The following is a 7,478-nucleotide window of genomic DNA, read 5'->3' on the forward strand; positions in this document are numbered from 1 at the left end:
AAATTTAAATTTAAATTTAAATTTAAAAAAAGGGTAGGCAATGGAAAGGCTATCTCTTTTCGAGAAATATGGCTGGCCCTGAAAAGGGCCTTTGGGTTTTCTTCTTCTTCTGCTTCTAATGTCTTCTTTTTCTCCACCAAGTTCTTATTTTATCTCCAACACTCTTTCTCTTCTTCTCTTTCTTTTTCTCCTGCTCTTCTTTCTTCTTCTTCTCTTCCTCCTCTTCTTTCTTCCTCTTCTCATTTTCTTCTTCTTTTTCAATCTTTTCGTTCCATTTGTTTATTCTTATTCTTTCCTCTTCATCCTCCTTCTCCTCCTTTATCTCTTTAATGACACCACTAATCTTGTCCTTTACCTTTTTTAAGTTATTAATTTCCATCTTTACACGATGGGGACTATAGGAATAATGGTCTTCAACCAGTCTTATTAACATCTGCTCCATCATTCCTAAGTTGTCTAAAACGTCTTGCAATGTTTGTATTTTGTCCATTTGGTTAGAAGCCATCTTCTTTTTTTATTCTTTGCAGAATGGTTTGAACGACGAATACTGTGGGTTCTTATACTTAAAGCGCGTACGTGAAGGAAAACATCCCCCTAAAACGTAAAATTGATCTTACCTAGATCATGACCAAACAACGCGCGAACGTGAAGGAAAACATCCCCCTACTTTTTTCATTTCATATAACAAAACCCAAACTATACTTTCTCATTTCATATAATAAAAACCCAAACTATACTCTCCACATACGCTAAGAAACATTAAACAAAATCCATAATCTACTATCCACACAATCTTACGTGAGCGCTTACAAAACCCAAACTATACTCTTCACATACGCTAAGAACAATAAACAAATCCATAATCTACTATTCACACAATCGTACGTGAGCGGATACAAACACACAAACACAAACACACAAACACATACGCTAAGAAACAATAAACAAATCCATAATCTACTATCCACACAATCGTACGTGAGCGGTTACAAAACCCAAACTATACTCTCCACATACGCTAAGAACAATAAACTAATCCATAATCTACTATCCACACAATCATACGTGAGCGCTTACAGAACCCTAACTATACTCTTCACCTACGCTAAGAAACAATAAAGAAACCCATAATCTACTATTCCCACAAACATACCTTAGCTCTTACAAGCACCAACACACAAACACATACCCTCACACTATCTTAAAAAAGAGTTAGTGTTTATAATCACACTACTCTACCTACACACATTGGCAAATCGATCGTTATTTCTTTTCTAGAGTATTGGGTAGCCCTGAAAAGGGCTGGTTTTTTTTTGGAACTTCATGGACACCTGGTTAATGGTGGCACCTTCCAGGCCTGGCGCCACATACACATCTTGTCCCCCAGTTACTTTTTACCTTTTTGGGGGAGAGAGCAGAGGCAGGATATGTTGCTTCAGAATCCCAATTTTCGCTCTCTGGGATTCTGAAATTTCTTCTTCTTCTCTCCTTTTCCTCCTCCTCCTCTTCTTTGTATCTTCTCTCCTCCTCTTTGTATCTTCTTTCCTCTTCTTCTTTATATCTTCTCTCCTCCTCTTCTTTGTTTCTTCTTTCCTCCTCCTCTCTTATCCTTCCCTCCTCCACAATGGCTTCCGCGGCCAGTTCATTTAATATGCGCCTGGCATATTCCAGATGCACATGAAGTTCCAACAGTTTCTCCAGTCTCGTGTTCATTTTTGGTGTTGATCAATCAACAAGGGTAGCTGGACTGCCGAACGAGTTTCAATTTATAGTGAAAGCGCGGACATGAAGGAAAACATCCCCTAAAAACATAAAATTGATCTTACCTACATCACGACCAAAAAACAACAACGCGCGGACCTAAAAGAAACACTCACTCACTTTTTATGCTACCCATCACTATTTTAAAATTTTTTATAAATCACTTCAAAAGACTATCCACATACGCAAAGCAATCCAATCTAACCCCAAATTTACACCTCAAACACCAAAAAAAAGACATCATTTTAATCTACTATCCATACCAACTTACTTAACCACTTACAAACACAAACACACAAACACATACACTCTCACTATCAATAAAGAGTTAGTGTTTATTTTCACACTACTCTACCTACACACATTGGCAAATCGATTGTTATTTCTTTTCTAGAGTATTGGGTAGCCCTGAAAAGGGCTGGTTTTTTTTGTTTGCTATGGCATTCTTTTTAGTTTCTAAGAATGCGATGTCCTCTGAGGATAGACTTTCTGGCGATAGGTCTGCTTCTTCGGAAAGAGAAGAAGAACTCTTTGGTGTCGATACGACAATCGACAAAGCCTCTGTCAGCTTCAGGTTGCTGCTGCTGCTCTTGTTGTTGTTGTTGCTGCTGTCTCTGAAGTCTGTACTTCTCTGTCCATTCTTCTTTTTCCCTGTTCATTTCTTCTCTGAAGAGCTCTTCTATCAGGTCTTCAGTGATTTTTAACATTCTCACATTCTCTATTTCTTCTGGCTTCGGTATCAGACTGTGTCTGACCCTATGCAAATTCACGTAGGCTTCGTTGAGTTTAGCTAGTTTGGAGCACATCTTCTTAGGAGGATGAGTCGACAATGGATGGTTAGACTGGAAACAACCCGGTTCTTAAAGTCAAAGCGCGGACGTGAAGGAAAACATCCCCCACACGGTTTTTGAGTCGCAACGTTTAGTGAGTGTCATGAGAGGGATAGTAAGAAATGAAAGAGCATCAATCCAACATTCTTATAGCTAAACAAAAGACAAAGGCATTTTTTTTTCAAAACACAACATTTTTTATTCAAAAATCACTTAACACTAAACAACAACTCTAACATTTTTAACAATAATCCAACAATATAACATCAAACAATTTTTTTCAAAACACATTTTTTATTCAAAAATCACTTAACACTAAACAACAACAACTCTAACATTTTTAACAATAATCCAACACTAAAAGTTTCTCCACTAGGTAAAGAGGGATAACAGTCTTCCATGGTTTCTAGTAATCTAGGATGACTTCTCTCAAACTGTTGATTTCTATGGTATTATCGAATTCTGCATACAGGATGACGTTCACCGTTTCATCAGGGTCTCGGTCTTTAAACTGAATTTCCACACGAATCTGGCCGGATTTTGTAGGGTGGAAATGTCCCTCGTCGCTGCCTTGGTCTGGAGTGAAATCCAAAGCCCACAAAGCGTAGCCTCCTGCATAATCCTCGTACGTAATACCGTGACTGGTATTGGTTCCTAACTGTCCGGTGGCTTCGTACAGGGACAAGTACGATCTCAAGTAATTCTTCTTGGCAAAGTCAGGTTCGAAAGGTCGGGTACACAAGGTCTTGCCATCGCGACTGACTTCGATTTTGGACACGCCAAAGTGTTGAAAGTAGAAAGGATTTTTTTCGGCAGCTCCGTTGAAGGCTGTATTCTCGACGATACCAACGATCAAACGTTTGGGTAACTGTCCTTGGAACAGATGATCTTCGATCATGGATCGCTGTCCCTTGGGAATGGTGAAGGTTTTCACTTCCACGCGTCGTATGGGATACTTGGCAGTCGTTCTGCTCAACGTCTGACTGATGTCGTTTCCCACTTTAGGTAACACTTCCACACGGCGTACGTAGAGTCTGGCTTCTAGGATTTTGGTTTTGTAACCGTCACTATCAGCCATCAAATGGAAAGCGGCACTGCTACGATTCAGTCTCAGGCGGACATCCACCCCGTTCAGCAAATACTTTTCTTGCAACCACATGTCCAAATGCAAACGATCCATCAGTTCTAAACTTGTGTCGGCTCCCGTGATTCTCTTTCTTCGTTCTACAAATCCATCATTGTTGTCTTTCTTTTCATCAGTTTCCAATATTTCAAACTTGGTAGGTTCGTCAGCTTCCCATACCACACAGGCATTGAGATGAGTGTTCTTGGCATCTATTCCGTACGTCAAGAGATTTTCCAGGTAGGCACGATAAGGGTAAGTATGCATGCTGCTACTGACCAGTTTGTTATTCAAGTACAAGTCCACTCCACTGAACAAGGAATGCATGAAATTGTTGACGGGAGCTACTGCTTCATCGTCTATAGCACCTCCAGTCTTATCTAGAATTTTGACTTTCACGTACAAGTAACTGCTATTCAGATCGATGTAATCTTCGGGCTGTCCTTTGATTTCAAACTCGATGGGAGCGGAATCGGTCAGTGAGGAGACGGGGTGAAATTCCACCCACTGGGATTCTTGCATCGTCATCATCGTGGGGGGCATGGCAAACAGATCCAGTTCCGTCTTGGAACAAGCGCAAGATTCTCGGTGCATCATTTTTTTGTCTCTTTTCTCAATAATCGAAAACGTCTAAGTCTCGAACGGTTCTTCTTTTCTTGGCCTTTCTCGCTTGAAGTCTGGTGAAAGGGTGTTTTCTTCGTCGTCTCTTTCTACCTTGTCCTTGCTGAATGCCTGACTCGGTAGCGTGCAGGGCATTTATAGGTGTTTCTCGTTGGCCTAAAATGTCTTTGCCCGTTTGCAGCAAGACATTTTTGCCTGCCCTCATGAAGGCTTCTTTAGGGTTTTGTTTGTCGATGATGACATTTTGGAGAAATTCTTTGCCTTGAGTCAGTGCCGCATCTTTCAAGGCGTGCAATCCGCGTGTCACCATCGGTTTCAACACCGGGGCCACCGAACGAAAGGCCGATTTTAACATATCTCCTAAGCCGTGTCCTCGCTGTCGAGCAGCCCCTCGGTACACTGGATACATAACTTAAGAGTCGTGAGAAAACCGTTTTCGAAAATGGAGTTTCACCGTGACTTTTCCTTTGGTGAATGGAATATTTTGTCCCAGATCTCCTTTTATAGCAATGTTGACCGTGTCCAAATACGACTTGCTGACAGGCAAATAGTGAGGATGGACAAATTCGCGGTGGACGTGGTAAGTGTTTCCACCTTCCTCGTCAGCGCCCGTGGCAGAATCTACTTTGAAAGGAATGACACGCAGTAACGGTACGGAGGTGTGTCCCACCACGTTATACTCCACCACATCGGAATACACGAACATCAAATTCAGTCCTTGGTTCAGTTCTACCGGGGCACGAAATAACTTGCTAAAAGACTCGTTGTCGTAAACGATGGGTAATTCGTTTTTCTTGAGCATGGCCTTTCTCATGTCCATGTCTCCGCCCAACATGTCAAACAATTCAGGACAAAATAAAATGGACAGGATTTTACTTCGTTCAAATTTCATCAAGAAGCGACGAGCTGCTTTGTGGTACTCCATGGTGACACTTTTGTTGACATGCTCCAAAGCTTTCAGAAACACGACATTAAACCTGGAGGCTATGGTGCTGACCAAATGTTGACCACTAAAATAATAGCCTGGGGGAATGAACAAGTGATAGGTGGTGTACTTTTGATTTTGTGTACGGGTTTTCTTGTCATATTTGACATTGCTATCCATCCACTGTTGCATTTGCTCGTCATGAACTTCCACATCAAAAAAATTTTGATTGGGAAGGACATTGAGGACTTGGGTCGGGTGAATCATTTCTACTAAAGCCACTTCCCAATGGGCTTCGTGATCTAACTGGATGGCCTGAGGTAATTTGGCCGTGTAACAGCACAACGTGTTCTTGGGAAACACCTCCATGGAACTGTCACTGGGTAAAGTTAAGTAAAATTGGTTTTGGTGACTCATAATTCCAGAGTTCTGTGGCTGTCCGAGGGGTTACTGGACGTCAGAGGCGTGTCTCCCTCTACAATGGGGTTCTGGTTGTGGTTGAAGTGGTGACTGGCACTGGTACTGGACACAAGGTTCCCGGGGTTCCCGTTCGAGGTGAATTTCAGGGAGGGATTAGGAAGCAGGTAACCGATGCAACTGCTCAATAAAATGGTCCACAATTGTTTGTCTCCTTGTTGCAAACTCAAATTGGCGATGGCTGCCCCGATGACACAATACACCACGAAGATTTGGCAGAAAAAGACGATTTGCGTTTTAGGCACACGTTCTCCACACCACACCCACAAGGGTTGTTTTTGTAAATCTTGCACAGAAGAACTGGGTGAAGGAGGAGTGGTCGACGTAGCTGCGTCTGTGTGAAAAGGCATGATGGTCACTTCTTTTTATAGTTGATGACTTGCGAAGCGTCGATCCAAGAATCAAAACTGGGCGGATATCCTTTCCAACGTACTTTGACTTTTTTGACACGTCGTTTGCCCACTTTACGGGTTCTGCGTTCGAGAATGCTTTCGATGTCGTACACGTCGTCTTCTTTTTTGGTGACACGTTGTAACTCGGGTAAATAAAACGTTCCTTTGAGCACTTCTCCGTTCATGTCTTCCAATTTATAGACGGCAGGATGACGGCCATGCACTCGTCCAGTGACGCGAAACAGTTCGGTCGTCCAGTTAGGTAAGTAACCTTTGTCAAAAGTGCGTTTGGTTTTGCCAATGCGCACCCAATCTCCTACGGCCAACTCTCCACTTTTCTTGGGGACAGCCCTCGTCGGGGACGTACCAAACAGGCGCTCAAACACCAGCACTTCGTTGTCGGGAGTCACGTCTTGCGGGGCACGTCCGATGCTTCGATGGTAAGATTGGTTGTACGCTTGCACCAGGTGCGGTAAGATGTCGATGTACTTCAGAGTGTGGTGATGCGTAAAATATTTCCACATGCGTTCTTTCAAAGTGCGTTGAAAACGTTCCACGATGCTGGCTTTGGTTTCGGGATTCTCGGTGGTAAAAAAATGAATGTCACGTTTCTTTAATTCTTTTTGGAAAGCTTGGTTCAGAATTTCGGTGCCTTTGTCCGTTTGCCATCGAAGAGGGTGACGACCGCTTTGTTTCAACACCCGTTGCAGGGCTCGCACTAACTCGCTGCTCGATTTGGAAGTCAAGGGCACGACCCAGGCAAATTTGGAAAAGACGTCGATGACACTAAACAAATATTTGTAGCCACGATTGTAGCTGGCCAAATGCGAGACATCGGCTAAATCGGCTTGCCATTGATGATCGATGCCTTCCACTCGGGTGCGACTTCTGGCAAACTTGCGTCGAATGGGTTTGTGTAAAGTGTAGGTAGCTTGTTCTTGTAACCATCGTTGCACTTGAGGTAAACGGAGACTTTTCAGTCGCGTTTTGGCAGCACGATACAATTTTTGAACTCCTGCGTAACCTGCAGGATGGGAGGGATCGTAGTAAATGCTGGCTAAGACTTTTTCCATTTTTTTGTGTTGGTTGGTGTGTTAATAAGACACCCACTCTTGGAGGATGCTACTCTTTTTCTCTTGGGGTATTTTCTTGGATTGCAATGCTTTGCGTGTGCGGCCAGCAATAGGTGTCAAAGAGGAGAAGGATGTCTGAGCGGGGGATATCGGTTCTTGTTTCACTTCTGTCTTCACTTCTGTCTTCACTTTCTTTTTCTCTTGTGAGGAAGAAGGGGTGGCCATCATCTTTTTAATCCATCCAATTCTGGAGGTAGGTGGTGTTGTTAACTTGCG

This window comes from Sinohyriopsis cumingii, chromosome 1, assembly GCF_028554795.1.
Source record: "Sinohyriopsis cumingii isolate HCF-2022 chromosome 1, ASM2855479v2, whole genome shotgun sequence".
Taxonomy (NCBI): Eukaryota; Metazoa; Mollusca; class Bivalvia; order Unionida; family Unionidae; genus Sinohyriopsis; species Sinohyriopsis cumingii.